Source organism: Lemur catta, chromosome 1 (assembly GCF_020740605.2).
Source record: "Lemur catta isolate mLemCat1 chromosome 1, mLemCat1.pri, whole genome shotgun sequence".
In the NCBI taxonomy this organism is placed as follows: Eukaryota; Metazoa; Chordata; class Mammalia; order Primates; family Lemuridae; genus Lemur; species Lemur catta.
This window is the reverse complement of record NC_059128.1, coordinates 278,519,660-278,538,819: the sequence shown is the minus strand read 5'-3', so window position 1 is coordinate 278,538,819 and position 19,160 is coordinate 278,519,660.

Genomic DNA, 19,160 nt, shown 5'->3' with positions numbered 1-19,160 from the left:
TACATGGGTATAATACATGTTTTTAAAATATCATGGAGCTATTTATTAAGATTTGTAGTCTTGATGTAAGTTACACCTGAATTAAAAAGGGAAAAACAACAAAATCAGGCACACGACAGGAAAGGAAGGTGTGGCCTCTGGGATCTGGCCGGGCCTTTGTCTCTCTTTGTCTGTCAGCCCTCCTGCTGAGATCCATCTTAAGCTCCTTCTCCTTTGCTCTGGGAGCTCCAGGTGGCTCTGCCGCAGCCTCTGTCACCCTGTGACCAACAGGCACTGGGAAATTCATAGAGAAGACACCAGGACACCCCAGAAATCAGGAAATGAACTCTGCCATTCCTATGAGAACAAGGCAGTGTTAACTTGTTGGAGGATGAGATATCATGGGAAGGAGAACCAAAGTGCTCAGTCGACAGCCAGCTCACCCGCAGAAGCATAGCTGCCTGGTCAACCAACAGCTGATCACACTTCCCTGAAGGAGTCCAGCCAAGACCAGCAAATGACCCAGCTGAGCACAGACTAAATTGCTGAGCTGCTCAATCACAAGCTAATAAACAGCAGTAGCTAACTAATATGTACACCCACTGCAGATAGAATGCCAGGATTCAATGGCAGGTTGATTATTAGCGAACTGGCAAACAGAGGATAGCATATACATACTGATTTTATTTTCCCCATATTTAAAGTTGGATCTCTTGTCAGATGGTGTTGAGTTATACAGAAATACATATATACATGTACACCTGTGATTGGTGCTTAAAACCAGATAGTTCCCCATACCACGGGAGGAAACAGACGACCACAGCCTGATGATTAGGGCCAAGGCCAAATTGCAAAATAAGTTTTCCTTTAATCTGTTTTCCCCACATCTACTTTCTGGAGGTCAAGGCTGTGGATAAATATAAAGACATGTATTTCCTTCTCCTGGGCCGCCCTGTCCATTGTTCACTGTCTGATCTTTGGAAGGGGAATGGGCCCCTTTCAAGTAGCAGGTGGGAAACAGTGATCTACCTCTGGACACTTTCTTCTTGTAGCTCCGTCTGGGCACTGTCTCTCCCACCCTTGGCCCTAAGAATAGATTTTGGCAGGAAGAGGGTGTTGCCTACCCTCTGGCAGAAAAGGTGGATTCAGGCCCTTCACCTCCCTGAGGTTATTAGAGTCAGAACCCTCAGAGGTGAACTTCAGTGAGGCAGCCACTGGCCATGTGGGGCTACTGGGGCTACAGGTAATAGGCTGGTTTGAATTGGGACGTGCTGGAAGCTTAAAATACAGAGTGACTTTGAAAGATTTAGTACCAAAAAAATCTTTGATAATAACATTATACTGATCACATGTTGAAATAATATTTTGGGTATGTTGGGTTAAATAAATTATTGTAATTAATCTCAAAAAATAAATAAAAAGGGGAAAAAAACAGTGTCTGCCGCCTCTAGAAATGTTGATTCATTGGTCTGGAGTGGGGCTTAGACAGGGTTAATTTTTTATTCCCTTCCAGACACTCATAATACGCCGCCAGGGTCAAGAATGACTGCCTTACATGATTGGACTTAACTGAGCTTGTGGTCAAGCAGGGCAGTAGCTGTCCCCTTCAGAGGAGAAAGCCAGGAGCTATCAGAGCGGTTCCGTCCCCCTCTTGGTGAGACTTCTGCTCACATCAGCAGTATTCCCTTGTCTCCCCTAAGACCAGCAATGGGCCTAAGAAGACTTGAAAATGGGTCAGAATAGAACCTTAACTCTAATACCGCACTAGACATTAAACCTCAAATTAACTTTTCGTCTTGTCTCTCAACCACGTTGTGCTTGCAATGCATAAAAGGTTATACCAGTGTTTTTCAAACTATGGGCAGCAATTTTTTTGAGGGTCACGGTCAGTTTAGTGCAGCAATTCTCCACCTTCTTTATTCTCAGGACTCCTTTAACCCATAAAGAGTAAGAGCCCCAAAGACCTTTGTGGGGGGGGGTTATATTTAGAAATTAAAATGGAGATTTAAAAAATATTTATAAATAATAAACCCATTACTTTTTGTCATAAAATTAATTTTACTGATCACATTATTATCACATAATAAGAAATGGAAAATTTCTGTTACATAAACATTAACCCAAATCATTGCTGTAACAATAAGCTGATTCCCAAAAGACAATGAAATTAACATAAATATATATTTTATGAAAAATAGCTATATTTCCAAACCAGAAAAATTTCATGAGACAAGTAGAATTGTTTACATATTTGCAAATCTCTTTAGTGTCTGGCTTAATGGAACACAGCTGGGTTCTCACATCTGCGTCTGCACTCAACCCGTTACATTACCACACATCCACAAACTCGAACACTCCACTGCATATTCATGAGAGAATGAGAAAGAAAAAGACAAATTACATCTTAGCATTATTATGAAAATGATGTTGACCTCAAAGACCCCCTGAGATAGGGTCTCCAGAACCTAGACTTTGAGAACCACTGGTTAGTGGGCCTCAGCTAGCTAGTGTGTGTGTGAGAGAGATGAACTAGGGTAGAATAGGGTATGTCAGAGTGCACCTCACTTAGTGAGGGCAAATATTTTGATTGAAACCTCTCATGGCCACTTCTGACCCTCTCTATGTACCTCTTATTCCAGCCACTAATGCCCCAAACAGCTCCGTGCAAATTTTGCCCAGATCCATGCGGGTACCCACCACTTGCAGTACATCCTGGAAGGTGGGGGTTAACATACCTAGGACCAGCCTAGAGCCCAACATGAGACAGGCATCGGTGGATAAACACACCTCCGCCCAGCCCCCAAGGAGACAGCTCTGCGCTCCATTCCATGAGCTCCTTAGAAGCTCCTGTGGCATTGAGCTGCGGTTGCCATGGCAGCGGTGAGCTCAGTCACACATGCCTATGTGGGTTGGTGCCGTTTTCCTCTCTCTGCTACTCGCTCCTGCTCCACACAATCGCTTTCCCAGTAAACTGCCTACCTGCAAACCTTTGTCACAGCTCTGCTTTTGGGAACTCCAGCTAAGCTGTTTTTATTTTGTGAAATTGGCACTTCAGTCTAGGGCCATGATGTAATAATACATGTCCAAATTTAAGAAAAAATTTGAAAAACACTGTGTTTTGCAATAAGCCCAAACAATAGCATAAAATACTCTAAATAGAAAGGGTCAGTAATACAAAAATGTTCCAAATGTTAACAAAACCCACTGCAGTGATTAAGCTCCCAGGGAGAAATAAAAGTCCAAATATGAAATCACCTAATGAAAAGCCAACAGAATTCGAATCCAAAATTCTGCTATTCCTACTTTCTTGACCTGGCCTGTTCTAGTCAAAAGGATCAGTCAGATGCCTGGTTTCCTCAAGAAGCTGCCGCCCAGACCCTCATTAGAAGGGGTGTCATTCCTTCAGCAAATTGATCCAACCCAAAATTTCTCATGTTTCCCACTTTTTCAGAGAGTCAGTAGGATACACAACGATATCATATTAACAGCCCCATGCCCACATAACTTAGAAAACCCAACTAGATCAACTTCTACAATTGTCCCAGAACCGAGGACATTGTAAAATACAGACCCAGCAGCCAGTAACCACACTACAGGACTTGCTGGAAGGTGGAGGAGGGCAGGCAGAAAAAGGGAGAGGAATGAGAAATTCTTGATTTGTCTCACAGGGATACCGGCAGGCAGGCAGTTGTCATGTTCTCAGTCACTCAGTTTAACGATTGGGTCAACTGTGGCCTTGTTTACTATTTTGAGGTAGGAGGAAAATTATTTATTCTACCTTTTCTAATCAGGACAGTTTTAAGTCATGTGTGGTAACAACCCTAAAATTTCAGTGGCTTAACCTAAAGAGTTTACTCTTCAAAGAATAGCACTTTAAAATAGCCACCAAATCTGAATGGGCCCACGTGGTCAAGGACAGTGAATGTCTCAGTGATTACCTGTATGGACCCATGACCAGGACCAGAGGTTCTTTCGCCCTCTGTGCCTCAATGCCATGTAAGTCCCAGAGGCCAGAGATGCCATGGAAACCTCAGTTAGGGACCAGAGGAATCATTGAGTCAGTAATAATGGCATAATAGAAAATAACAGTTATAATTCTTGAACAAGTGCATCTGCGGGCCAAGAATTACATGATTCAGAGGAAATAATTGTCCAATAATTCAATACCAGCCGTAGGCTAATTCTGCAAATCCAGTATGCGCAAGCTGTTCTTGTATAGGTTACAGTCACAGGGGACCACGTGGCCAGGAAGATGCTGGCCAGAGTCTCACAGTGACTCAGATGTCACACTCCAACTGCACCACAGTCAGCCGAGTGGCCCGGTGGTATCATAAAGCCTGTTTACATGGGCCTGGCATATTAGAAGCAGCTGTGAGTCAGCCTGTATCAGCTGCTGCCGCTGCCCCAAGAGAACCATCTCTCCTTATGACACTTTGGTTTCTAATGCCACCCCTTATGACTGTTCTCACTTAATGTACCATGGGTTGGCATGTCATGGGGGAAGTTCAGTTGCTCTCTCCCCACCACCATTCTGTGAAGGACTTAAGCACCTGGTGAGAATTAAAATACAGTATCCACCCTATTACGGATGGAGCCAGATTTCCAAATGTTGCATAGACCTGAAGCCAAAATCAGGCTTTCTTCCCTAAATCTAGACCTGGGGATTCATGAGGAGGGCTGGGCCCACAGACCTAGAGACGAGACGTGGCCCGACCAGCTGTATGCACAGGATCTTTGAGGGACAGGCAGGTAACACACAACTCCTGTGCAGCCACCCTTGGCCCATTTTTACCCATCGGGTGAGTTACGCTTCCAGGGGTGTGAAGAGTATGGGGGAGAGAGAAGGCAGAAGCAGCCTCCGACTACTTGCACAAGAAGGCAGAAGTGCTTCAATCACTGAAGCAGAAACATGAGAGAAAGACAAGTCCCCTACACTGGCAAGTTAGGTTGTCTCCTGTTTTCCTCTATTTTAAACAATCGAAGGCCGGGCGCGGTGGCTCACGCCTGTAATCCTAGCCCTCTGGGAGCCTGAGGTGGGTGGATCTCTCGAGGTCACGAGTTCGAGACCAGCCTGAGTGAGACCCCGTCTCTACTAAAAAAATAGAAATAAATGATCTGGACAACTAAAAATATATATAGAAAAAATTAGCTGGGCATGGTGGCACATGCCTGTAGTCCCAGCTACTTGGGAGGCTGAGGCAGGAGGATCGCTTAAGCCCAGGAGTTTGAGGTTGCTGTGAGCTAGGCTGACGCCCGCCACGGCACTCACTCTAGCCCGGGCAACAAAGTGACACTCTGTCTCAAAAAAAAAAAAAAAAACAATCAGTGCAAAAAATATCCTTGCAGATAAGCTTTGTGAAATCTTGTCCATGGGCTAAGCTCTTTACGTTGGAATTATCACAGGGTCAAAGGGCTTAAACATTTTTAAGACATATAACATGTGACACTACACTGATCTCCAAAGGGCGCTATGGGTTCACTCCCTGTAACTCACCAACAATGGGGACTACCCTTTTACCCTTATGAATTGCTCCTCAAATTCAAACGGAGTATGTGAAATGTCACAGTGTTCCACTTTTCCAAATCTGACTAAATATGTTTTGATTTCCCACTGTCCATTGTTGACAAAAATTTCAGTATCATTTATTACAAGGCTTCCTCACCCTCCCTTGGGTTGTTTATGTTTATTCTATCCCAGAAAATGGGAAAGCATACTGGTTTTTGAATCCATGGTGTTTGCTCTCACTGCCTTTGTCCCTTTTCCAGGCCCATGTGGCCAAGGGTTCCACCTCCTCCCTTTCCTCCCTCCCAAACTGCCGCAAGCTCACCAGGCTCAGAGCTCTGTGTCCACTCAGCCCACTACCCTATTCAAGGCCCTGCAGCCTGGGTGCTCCCTCCGACCCTGTATCCCAGTCTCAGGACCCCCAGGCATCACTACTGGAGTTGGGCACCCACCACCCCCATGGTGGCAGAGATTCTGGCATCTCCGTGTTTCTTTTCCCCCATCTTCCTCTGAAATAGTTCGCTGGTGGCCCAGAATGGAGCAGTGAAGAGTGAGCAAGACACCGGAAGGTGGTTCGGTAATCACCACTTGTCCCACTTTTGCTAATAAAGTAAAGGAATGGTGTGTAGTTTTAATTTGCAAATTTGAATACTCATAAGGCTCCATATTTTTATTCAAATAGTGAATAAAAGTGCATCAAGTAGCCAACCTCCAGGGAGCAAAGTAAAAAAAGCATGGGCTTTTGGCATCCATTAAACCTCAGTTCACATCTCAGCTCCACTACGTCCTGCCAATGTGACCTCTGGCAGGTTCCGTTACCTCTCGGAGCCTCAGTTTCTTCCTCTATAAAACAACATTCATTTCACAGACTACTGGGAAACACAAAGTGTATGGAGATGCTTGAAACTATGCTTGGCCTTCAGTTGGCCCTGGAGTCCTAGAAATCCTTATTGCAACCTGGGCTGTTCCTCGTGGTGGTCACGCCCTGGACCCTGTGCTCACCTCCTGCCAACTCTTGTCCATCATTGCATTCGTTTCCTGGGGCTGCAGTATAACGAACGACCTCAAACCCAGAGGCTCAAAACAACAGAAATGAATTCTCTCACAGTTCTGCAGGCAGAAGTCTGAGACCAGTTTCACCGCCATCAAGGTGTTAGAGGGCTGAGCTCCCTCCGGAGGCTGAGGGGGGAATCTCTTCCTTGCCCTGTCCAGCCTCTGGGGCTGCATTGCGTGGCCTGTGACCTGTCACTGCAATGCCTGCCTCACTGGTCCCACCGCCCTCTCCTCTTCAGTATCAGCTCTCCCTCAGCCTCTCTGCTAGAAGGACACTTATGACTGGATAATCCAGGGTAGTCTCAGGTCAAGTTCCTTAATGCAATTATATCTTTAGATACCCTTCCTTCATATAAGGGAACATTTACAGGTCCCAGGGATTAGGATCTGATATCTTTGGGGGCCATTATTCAGCCCACTGCAGTCATCATCTATTAAAGTCTAGTTGAAAATTTAATTAATTAAACTAAAAAAAAAAAGGTATTCCCTCAAGCCTGAGACTGAAAGCCAATGTGCTAAGGGTGACATAGCAGGGTAGGAAACCCGTGTCCCCAGCAACAAGGTCATGCCACTGAATACCCCAAATCTGACAGCTCCCACTGCCATACGTTTCAACAGTATCAGATCAGAAATCTCCATTGTGAAAGAGAGAGGGAGAAGGAAAGGAAAGGAGGAAGGAAGGAAAAAAAGAGAAGAGGGAGAGTGCAAGCAAGGAAGGAAGGAAAGAGAGGAGAGAGAGAAGAAAGAAGGAATATTGTCTAACTATTATGGCCGTGTGCTGCATAACAGCATTTTGGTCAACAACGGACTACATATCCAACAGTGATCGTAAAGATTACAATAGAGCCGAAAATTTCCTAACACCTAATGTTGTTACAGCCATCGCAAGGTCGTAGCGCACATTACTGCCGTGTGTGGTGACGCTGGTGTAAACCAAACCGCCGCACTGCCGGTGGTATACAAGTCTAGCACATATGATTATGTATAGCACACAACACTTGATAATGATAATAAACAACTATGTTACTGGTTTGTGCATTTACTATACTTTTATCATTATTTTAGAGTGTACTCCTTCTACTTATAAAGAAAGTTAACTGTAAAACAACCTCAGGTATGTTGTTCGGGAGGTGTTCCAGAAAGGCATTGTTGTCACAGGAGATGAAGCTCCGTGTGTGTATTGCCCCCGGAGACCTTCAACGGAACAAGATGTGGAGGTGGAGGACAGTGATACTGATTCTGCCCCTGTGTAGGCCTAGGCTAATGTGTGTTTGTATCTTAGTTTTTAACAAAAAAGTTTAAAAAGTAAAAAATAATAGAAAATAAAGCTTATAGAATAAGGATATAAAGAAAGAACATATTTCTGTACAGTTGTACAATGTGTTTGTATTTTAAGCTGTTCTTACAAGAGTCAAAAAGTTAAAAAATTTAAAAGTTTAGAAAGTCAAAAAGTTACAGTAAGTTAAGGTTAATTCATTATTGAAGAAAGGAAAATTGTCTTTAGAAACTTAGTGTAGCAGCCGGGCGCAGTGGCTCACGCCTGTATTCCTAGCACTCTGGGAGGCCGAGGCAGGAGGATCGCTCAAGGTCAGGAGTTCGAGACCAGCCTGAGCAAGAGTGAGACCCTGTCTCTACTAAAAAAAAATAGAAAGAAATTATCTGGCTAACTAAAATATATATAGAAAAAATTAGCCGGGCATGGTGGCACATGCCTGTAGTCCCAGCTACTGGGGAGGCTGAGGCAGTAGGATCGCTTCAGTCCAGGAGTTTGAAGTTGCTGTGAGCTAGGCTGACGTCACGGCATTCACTCTAGCCCGGGCAACAAAGTGACACTCTGTCTCAAAAAAAAAAAAAAAGAAATTATTTGGCCAACTAAAAAAAATATATAGATAGAAAAAATTAGCCGGGCATGGTGGCGCATGCCTGTAGTCCCAGCTACTCGGGAGGCTGAGGCAGAAGGATTGCTTGAGCCCAGGAGTTTGAGGTTACTGTGAGCTAGGCTGACGTCACGGCATTCACTCTAGCCAGGGCAACAAAGTGACACTCTGTCTCAAAAAAAAAAAAAGAAACTTAGTGTAGCTTAAGTGTCCGGTGTTTACAGTCTACAGTGGTGTACAATAATGTCCCAGGCCTTCCCGTTCACTCACCACTCACTGACTCACCCAGAGCAACTGCCAGTCCTGCAAGCTCTATTCGCGGTAAGTGCCCTATACAAGTGTCCCATTTTTTAGATTTTTTATGCTGTATTTTTACTGTGCCTTTTCTATGTTTAAATAACAAATACTTACCATTGGGTTACCGCTGCCTACAGTGTTTGGTATAGTAACATGCTGTACAGGTCTGGAGTCTGGGAGCCATAGGCCCTACCACACAACCCAGGTGTGCAGCAGGCATCCAGCGTGTGTTAAGTGCACTCTATGATGTTTGTGCAACAAAATTGCCTAACGATTTCTCGAAATGCATGCTCTTTGCTACATGACACACGGCTGTACCTTAGCACTCACTTCTCTCTCTGTCATTCTGCAATACTTACAAATGCACCTGGGGTTCCTTATTTATCTGTATAGGTCTCTCCAATTGTTCCCAGCAGTATAACTCTAACTAGCCTCTTGTCTAAACACCTCCAAGAGAGGAGACTAGTAAGGGCTCTTTATACTGGGCTGGGGGCTGGAACCTGCCACACTGGCCTCCTTTTGGGCCATCAGAAGGCCCCGCTCCCTCCTGCTTCAGGGCCTGGGCCTGCTGTTTTTTCTGCCTCAAACACCCTTCCTCCCCTTCCCTCTCCCCTCTGCCTTCAGACCGAGATTCCCTCAGGGTGCTTAGGTCCCCTGGGCACATCCTTCCCTTCTCTGCTGCAGCTTTCGCATTTACCCCTTTGTGCAAGCTACACCAGGCCAGGCACCCTGTCTGTTTTGCCACCTTATCCCCAAGGCCTGGCTTGGTACCCAGACTACAAGAGAGCACCCGATAAATCCCTATGGAATGAATGAGTAACCCAAGTGGAGAGGATGGACGTGGAGGGAAGTAAAGGACATCTAAGGCTTGTCCACCCAGATGTTGCTGTGCCCTGGCTCTAAAAGGTGGATGGATGGACAGACAGACAGAAGCTTTGACGCTGTTGGGCTGCCTTATCTCTGAAGCTTGAGATGTAAACCGCTCTTCCACTCCTCTTTGCAGTAGCTTTGGGAAGAATCTGAGAGAGAAGAAACCACTTTGCGCATGCAAAGTCAACAGGGGAAATGGAAGGAGTTTTGAACCATACCTACAAAGTCAGCCCGACGAATGGGGCTGCCGAGCAGCTGGGACAGGCAAGAAAGTGACTGGGTTTCCAGAAAGTCCCTTCCATCATGAAAAAAAAGAAAAATCTCAGTAAAGTTTCACAGTTCAGGGTTTTCAGTCCCCACTAGCTGGGTGACAGGGACCTTCAAGCAGCTCCATGTGTCTGGGGAAATGCCCTTCTTTCTCTCTCCCTGGCCCCACCTGCTGCCCCATCACCCCGGCTTGGCAGGACTAACTCACGGGGGCCCTTTACAACTTCATGGTTAGGAGTTTGAGCTTTGGATCACAGCAGCTCTGGATGCTGGTTCTCAAATCCTCGCTTCACCTCCTACTTGGTGTGTGAGGCCGTAGTAGAGTTCACCCCCAAAACCTTTGTTTCTCACCTGTTAGATGGAGATAACCATCTTGATTATCCTGAGGGTTGAATCAGGAGGAGTGGGTGAGACTTCTGGAAGTCACAAAGTCTCACTGCTTCTCCTTGCTCATTCCCTGGCCCCACCCAGCACCCAGGTGGGCTTCCGTCTCACTCCAAATGTACCCTATGGTACACACCCTGGCAGGACTTGTTTGATTCATCTTGGTTGCCCAGTGCCTAGCATATCAGGAATCATCAGAAGTATTGCCATCAAACTGTTTTGACAGCGCAATAAGAGAGGTATGACCTTTTGTTCACATGTTGAGGAGGCAAATAGTGTAAGGACCTTGATATTTAGAATTATCAATATGGAGACCCTGTAACAAGCAATCTTAAATTCCTAGAAAACCGTCATTATTTGCTTTCTACTTTCTAATTTTGTTAAGTCTTTTAAGATTTTTTTTTTCCTGAAGTGACTGAAGTTTATGAAACTAGTCCGATAGGTATTTCAGCTCCAATTCCTCGTTGTCATCATCTAAAAGATTAAATTTGGTGTGCGTGCAAGATCGATGAACTGCTGCGGGACAAAGAGGCAGTTAGGAGTAATGGCCTCTGGCCAGGGAGGCACACACATTAAAGGACCGTCAACCCAGGACAGAGATTCTATCAATGATGAATCTGGCGTTTCACTTGACTACTAGTCTAGTACAATTATGGGAAAACTAACTGAGATGACCCGAGTGAACACACAGACTGGGCTGTTTGTCTCTTAAGTGAAATTTCCAGGCACCCAACTTCAGGCTTTGCTTTTCCATCACCACTGAGTGGCAGCATGGCAGAGAGAGATGACCTTTACTTAACCTTGAGAATAATTCTACTCCTTCCTGGCCAAAACAGGGAATGTATGTCAATGCCTACTGACAATCCATTTGCAGGAGTTATTGTATGTTTGGTCTATGTTGATGATATCTTTGCCTTTTTGAACTTTATTTTACAAAATAGATATCTTGCATAGGCCATCTTGGACATCAGAGAGGACCACACACCAGGAGCAGATGCATGCATGACACATTTAAAAGGTAAGTTTTACCTGTTTTGTTTTGGTTGGGGTTTTTTTTTTTCCTAACTCAAACATTCATCTGAATGAATATAGAGAAATAACCAAGTTTCATATGCCACCTTCTTGCTGGATGACAATCTACTTTCATTCCTTTAGGAATTTAGAAAATGTTTATTGCTGTCAGCAACCCAATAGATAAGTGATTCCAAAACAAATCCTAAATCAAACACTGCTTCTAGGCTTAACTCCTTCCCTCCCAAACATACCTGTGTAATGATTTGTTCAAAGATCTGAAGTAAACGACATCGGATCAGATATCCAATCCTTCAAAGAAAATGGTCTTGGTGAAGTTAAATCCCAAAACTTGCCCTCATTCTCACCTCTTCAACCCATTCCTTATCAGGAGCTTCTTGTCACCAATAAGATTAGTGGTACTTAATGCATTGGGCTAAATCGGATTTTTCATGTTGAGTTAATCATGACAATGTCGTGTGTCAAATAACTTGCATGATTGAAAGGCACTGATGAAGCCCACCAACCACACAGTCTATGCAGCAATAGACTACATCAGAAATACCCTTGGTTAAAAGTCTGTAAGGTTTGGCTAAGGTTGTTTCATGTTTATAGTATAACATTTTAAATCTACATAAGTGATGAATATGGAATGGTATCTGACGACTTTCAATATATTTTTATTACTGTTTTTTAATAAGCATCACTATTTTAAAAGTAATATGTATTCACTGTAGAGAATTAAAACTATAGAGCAGGGGGTCCCCAACCTATGGTGAGTTGTATAATTATTTCATTATATATACAATGTAATAATAACAGAAATAAAGTGCACAATAAATGTATGCACTCGAATTATCCCGAAATCATCTCCCCTCTCCCCAGTCTGTGGAAAAAGTGTCATCCATGAAAATGGTTCCTGATGCCAAAAAGGCTGGGGACTGCTGCTATAGAGAATACTTAAAAAATTAAAGTCACCTATAATGCATCACCCAAAGAAAATTACTCCTGAATAGTCTTGATAAATCCTTGTGTTTCTGTGTGCGTATTTAACAAATAAGTGGGATCACACTGTAAATATTATTTTTTGTGCCTCACTTTTAAGATAACATTGTATTGTGAGCATTTAACTGTATAATAGTGCATCATATGGATGCACCATCACTTATTTTACAAAGTCCCAATTCCTGGACTTTTAGGATCATTCTAAGTTTGCATTTTTATAAATGTCATAATGACAGATATTCTTGAACAAATATCTTTGCCCTTATCTCTGATTATATCCTCAGGAAAGACTTTAAAAGGGTAAGCGATATACAATTTCTAAAGTCTCGTTACCTATTGCCAAATTGCCAGGAAGGTAGCTTCAATTTTACCCACCTGCAAAACATGACTGGTCACTTGTCAACATCAAGTATTATAACCTATTTATTTATTTAGTATGCATTTTATGCTATAATTATTCAAGACAGTAATACTGGGTCTTCCATGATTATTTTCAGAATAATGAAATAAGTTCAGAGAAATTACAAAGTATGGTTTGGATAGCTGACAGGCCATGATTTCATAGGCATTTTACTTAGACTTGTTCAATAGGCAAATCAGTCTTAAGAGCTTCCTGGAAGGCACAAGAGGCAGAAATTACTCATTTGTATGACATGACTTAAACTTTCAAACTCAGTTCAGAAATTTTCTTCACATCTTTTACAAGAATAAAAATGGTTATGGGGCTGGTTCAATTTTAAACCTGTGGGCCAGGTGTAATCCTAGCACTGTAGGCTCACACCTGTAATCCTGGCACTTTGGGAGGCCAAGGCGGGAGGATCACTTGGGGCCAGGAGTTTGAGACCAGCCCGGGCAACATAGTGAGACCCTGTGTCTCCAAAAAATAGAAAAAGTTAGCCCAACATCGTGGTGCGCCTGTAGTCCCAGCTATCGGAGAGGCTGAGTTGGGAGGATTGCTAGAGCCCAGGAGTATGAGGTTGCTGTGAGCTATGATGATGTCACAACACTCTAACGCAGGCAACAGAGCGAGACTGTGTCTCAAAAAAAATAAAATAAAATAAACCTGCCTAAATCATCTTTTGCAAATAATTTTCAGTAACTTTCTGTAATATATAAAGATCTTCACAACAATGAAAGTGACCTAGCAAACTCTTCTCTGACAAGGTAGCAGAATGCAAAGAGAAGAAATATAGTAATTTAATTATAGACATGGTCAAGTTGTTAAAGACTTATATACGTGCCTTTCTGTTAAATAGTTCTCAATTATAGCTTAGCTCATTTTAAAAAAGAGAATACAGAAACCGCAATTCTAAACTTATGGAAAAATTGTGTACTTTTCCTTTTGGAGATTTACAAGATACTTTAGAACTTTGTGGAGCCTTAGCATCATTGTCAAGGGCATCCACCACCGCTTAGTTGTTGCAGCACACAAACTTCAGTTACTAGAAGGCCACATAATCCAACTTTTCTATGACCCAGGCCCTAGTCTTATTTCTCAGAAGAATGATGAATTCGAATTCCCGTTTCCACGTTTTGCCTTTTTTGGTCTGTTTGCGCAATGTAGTGTCTTTGAGGAAATCCTTCTATAAATCGAATTCCATCTTGGCAACATCTTATTTCAGTCAGTAAGTGTCCAAGGCCCAAAAAGTTTCTTTAAAAGGGTTTGCAAGCTAGAGCTTTATGAGAAAGCTGCCTTGAAAAGCCTGTCTCAGGGTTTGGACTTTAGTTGAGATACTGTTATCACAGTGTCCTTCTGGGTCTGACCATTGCACTGTCCAGTGGTGTCGGGACGGAGCTGCCCTTTGCTTTGCAACCGGAAAAGGGCAGGAAGGAAGGGCAGTGCCGCACGTGTCTGCCTTGTGTTCCCCCCAAATCTGGGTGCCTTTAATAGCCACCCTGCTCAGACCAGGTTTTCCCCTATCACGTTTTTCATGGTGTGAATTGCAATTTGTAGTTTAGAGTAGTGCTTCTCAAAGTTTCTGGAGGTGTAGTTGGAATTTTTCTAAATTCCCAATCCATTGCAGTTCTATATTTTTGTAAAATATAATAAAAATGAATAACTAGCAAAATGGAATCAAAAATGATAAACAATAGAAGCCTGATTTTTTTTTTTTTTACTCAACAAACAGAAAATGTCTCTGTCAAATTATGATAGAAGTTTCTAAACCCTTCTCTCCACATCTGGCTACCTCACCCCAGCCTGGTAACAAACAAGCCATGCCTGGTCCTGCACACCCACCTTGAGAGTCACTGGCTTGTTTACTTGTGTCCCCATGCACTGTAAGCTCCGTGGGACGGAACCTCATCTGTCCTATTACTGCTATGTCCCTAAGGCCTGGAAGGGTTCCTGGCACATCACAGGTGTTCAGAACATTCCAGTGAATGAATGAGCAGTGAATGAACAAGTGGCAGTTGTATGTGGAAAAGAGGAGTCAGCGGGCAGCTTGGCTGGGTTTGTCACTGCTGGCCAAGTGGCAGGGGGCGGGCTGTGACATCTGCAAGCATCCTTGGGACGAGCAGGGGTACAAGGATGACTTGGCAACACTCCCACTGCCCAGGCCTGGGAGGGGCCCAGGGCAGCGGCCACTGCCAAGGCACAAGCCATGCTCCATCTCAGAACAGCTCAGCATGGCCCGTGGCCCTGCTCTGCCTGGCAGCTTCCCTGATCTCTCACCAGATTCCCTGTGAGGACCCGGGAAGGAATTCCACAGAAGCCTGGAGACCCCTGAGTGTGTGCTGGGGGGAGATCGAGAGACTCTGAGGAGGAGGCAGGTGCAGGTGGGCCGGGCTGTCCCCTGTCCGCCCTCTGCTACTGAAGCACCTGCAGGTGCCTGAGCGCCCTGCAGCCAGGACAGGACTCCGAGGGAGGACAGCGGGGACTCAGGCCTGAAGCAGGAACTAACTCTGAGGGGGCTCGGCAGCAGAAGGGAGATGGGGGGTGGCTGAGTCAAGTCCGGTGGGCTTCCCAAGGTTGGCTCCTGCTGTTTAAGGCACCAGACTTCAGGAGAGAGCAGGCGGGACAGACAGCCACAATGTAGATAAGGAAACGGAACTTTTCCGGGCTTATCAGCCCAGCCAGGAGAAATGTTGTGGGCAAAACACTCAGGACAGAGAGAAATGGGAGAGGGGAGGGGGCTGGACCCAGGGGCCTCCAGGACAGGGGAGGAGGTGAGGGCAAGGTCAGACAGGAAGCCTGACCGGCCAGGGCTCTGGGGGCCCCGAGGGTGGGGAGGGGCAGGGCAGGACCAACAGGCAGCTGTGGAATCAAAGTCCAGCAGGAAGGAGAGACAAGAAGGGGGAACTGAGACGTGAGGACGAAGGATGCGAATTCCTTGAGGCTGGGCCTGGCCCGGCTTCCTTTGAAGGAGGCTGTCTGGTCCAACTTCCAAGCCAGACAGTGTGGTAGCCTTGGGCGACGTCCTCAGAATTCCTTATTAATAATGGATCCGGGAAAGGCAGATTCCACCAGAAAAAACTATCCTTTACAATCTCTAGGGAGTCTATGTGCCCACTATTTTTATTTTTATTTCTTTGTTTTCCTATTGCAATTAGCAGGAAGAAGTTTCAGACAAAAGGACCATAGTTCGCTTGACCTATGGTAAAGTGCTATTTTTGTAGGTCAAGTGGTCAGATATCAGTATTTTCCCATGGTTCCACCTATTGTATTCGGGTCCAGGACAGAAGGCAGTGGGGGCTAAGGACACAAAGTTCTTCCTCAGTCTGTTCTGGTGTGGAGTGGTGCCGTCCCAAGAGACCAGAAGGGCGATGGCAGCTGAGAAGAGAGAAAGCCAGCTGTGTCCCCTTGGAGCAGAGGCACAAACGGACAGTCACAGGGAAGCTGGCTCAGAAGAGCAAATGGGATGGGTCCTGGCTGGGGGAGGATGGTCCTGGGGTGGGCTCTGGAGTGGCCTGTGTCCCGGGCCAGCTCTCCCAGGCAAGTCTCCAGATGTGCTCCTTCTGTTCTCAGGACAGTTGTCAAGCCCGAAGGCCCTGGGGACTTCGATGCTTGTCCCCAAGTGTCCCCTATGAGAGTTGAGTGGTAACTTGCACTTTGGTTTCTTATGGGGATAATAATGATAGTTATATCATGGGGCTGTTGAGAGGACTAAATGAGCAAAATGCTTAGACCAGCACCTGGTGCATAGTCAGGATTCAATAAGTGTTATATCACACAATTATATAACTATTATTATTGTTGTTGAAAAGATGCACAGATCTCTCACGCAACCCAGGGCAGGAAGGCAGCTGGGTATCAGAAATGAGAAGGAACCAAGTTCCTTGGGAACCTGTTAGGATAGTGATCCCCAACCTTTTTGGCACCAGAGACAGGTTTCATGGAAGACACTTTTTCCACGGACGGGGTGGGGGACGGGAGTGGCTGAGCTCTGATGCCGGGTCCCTAACAGGTCAAGGACAGAGATTGGTCCACGGACCGGGGATTGGGGACCACGGCGTCAGGATGTAAAAGCCCCTAGGGCCTGGGAATTCTGCCAAACCCCTCAATCTCTCACAGGCAGGCAGCAAACCAAAGGGACCCTTAATTTCACAGAAAGTCTTCTCCAAACCCAGGTGGACACCCAGTCCAGAGACCATGAAGTAAAATCGATGTGGAAGCTCCCTGGAAAGTATCTTTCGTTGGGGGCAAAACTTCTGGATTCCCAAGATGAACCTGGGCCATGAAAACATCCCACTGGAAGCATCATGTGCTGAATCCAGTTCCCTGGCTCGGATGCAAATGCCAAAGTAGCCGGTGAGAGAGGCACTGTGACATGAAGTGGTCTGTGAGCCCCCAGGCCCTGGAACCGGGTACAGGCAAGAGCTCATAGCCAGCCTGGCGGCAAAGGGCCACAGAGCTCCGGAAAACAGAGAAGGCTGGGAACTGAAAGACTCAGCCCAGTATTATGGCCTAATAATTACCCTGGGCTTTTTTTTTTTAATCAAAAATAAATTGATTTCCAGACCTTAGGAGGAAATTGAACAAAGTCAGTGTTTTCTTTTGGATCAAAGCCAAGGCAGGGCTAACAAGCTACGTTCATCAGACTCCGCTGAAGGAGCTTGCAGGAATGCCAGGAAGTTCACACGGGCTCGCTTCCCAGGGCCAACCCCACAGCACACGCTGTCTTCTGAAGAAGTGATGTTTGTGAGACATCACACTCCAGTAACTTCGTGACTGGTATTCAGTTGTCCCGCCTATAACAGTGTTTGCTCTGGTCAGTTCTGAAGAAGAATGAACGCATGTTTATATTTAGGAAATTTCTGCATTTAGGTGTGTTTACACTTAAATCACTTCAAGTGGCTTTGTAGATTTTAGCAAAATAAAATGATCATACTAAAGCTGACCATACACCCTATGACCCAACAACCACTCCTAAATATAGTCTCAACAGAAATGTCCACAGATGTGCACAAAAGACAAATCCAAAATTGTTCATAGCCTCATTATTCGTAATAGCCAAAAAAAAAAATGTAGGAAAGCAATCCAAATGTAGTCAACAATAGAATAGATAGTGATATATTCCTACAATACCATGGAACAATGGTTCACTCTTATATACAGTGTAAAAGAAACCAGACACAAATGAACACATAATGTACAATTTATTCCAGTTATATAAAGTTAAGAATTAGGAAAAACAAACTTTTGGTGTTAGAAGTCAGAACAAGGATCATCTCTGGGAAAGAGAGTAAGTGTGGTAGCTGGGAGGGGCATATGAGGGGTTTCTGGTTGATGGCAATCTTCTATGTCTTAACCTGGCTGGTGTTTTAGAGGGTGTGTTATCTCTGAAAATTCATTGAGCACTTAATGATATGCTTGCTTTTCCTTATCCGTTCTATGTTGATAGGAAATATACTTTAAAATAAAATTTCAAAAATATCTTTTAATCATCTATGTGGTAACTGTAACTATTGCTAGGGACAAGTATATTGTTGTGGAAAACTATGTAAAACTACTGACTTTCCAGGTGTAGTGTTGATGTATCTGGAGAGAGCCCATATTATTATTATTATTATTATTTTTTTGAGACAGAGTTTTGCTCTGTTGCCCCGCTAGAGTGCAGTGGCATCATCATAGCTCACAGCAACCTCAAATGCCTGGTGCAAGTGACCCTTCTACCTCAGCCTCCTGAGTAGCTGGGACTACAGGCAGGCACCACCATGCCCAGCTAATTTTTTCTATTTGTAGTAGGGATGGGGTCTTGCTCAGGCTGGTCTCGAACTCCTGGGCTCAAGCGATCCTCCTGATCCTCCCACCTTGGCCTCCCAGAGTGGTAGGATTACAGGTGTGAACCACTGCACCTGGCCAGAGAGCCCAAATTATGTCAGTGGTGGTCATTATTGTTTGGTATTGTTGATGTCTGAAGCCTTAAGTCTTATACCTAAATTTGGGTATTGGCCCTACCACATTGTTTAACAACCTAATCTTGGAGTATAAAGTAATTGAAGATATTTTGAATGCAGAAAGAAGGATCTAGCCTATAATGACCTGGATCTGGGCAATTGGTCTTCCCTTCATGTCTTACTTCGGAACTGAGCTCATTATCCTAAGAGCACACCTGGGATCTCTTTACCTTTATGTGATGGGTGGTTCACTGCAAGTCTTCAGAAGACGGGATCTTGATGAATAAACCCCAGAGAGTCAAAAACTAAGAAGTGTCAGGGAAGAGACTGAAGGATTTCTTTAGAACTTTTGCCTTTGGGTTACTTTTAACAATTTAAATTTTATCGTGCCCTCTTCCAAAATTGTATTATTCCTGTAGTGGCTCAGTGGCTAAAGAAAAAGATACAAATATTGTCTTAACAGAAGAGTCTGAGCTTTTTAAAGATAACTTATTGGGGTGTAATTTATATACTATATATTCACCCATTGGCACTGAACATTTCAAAGATTTTAGTAAATTTCTAGACTTACGTAA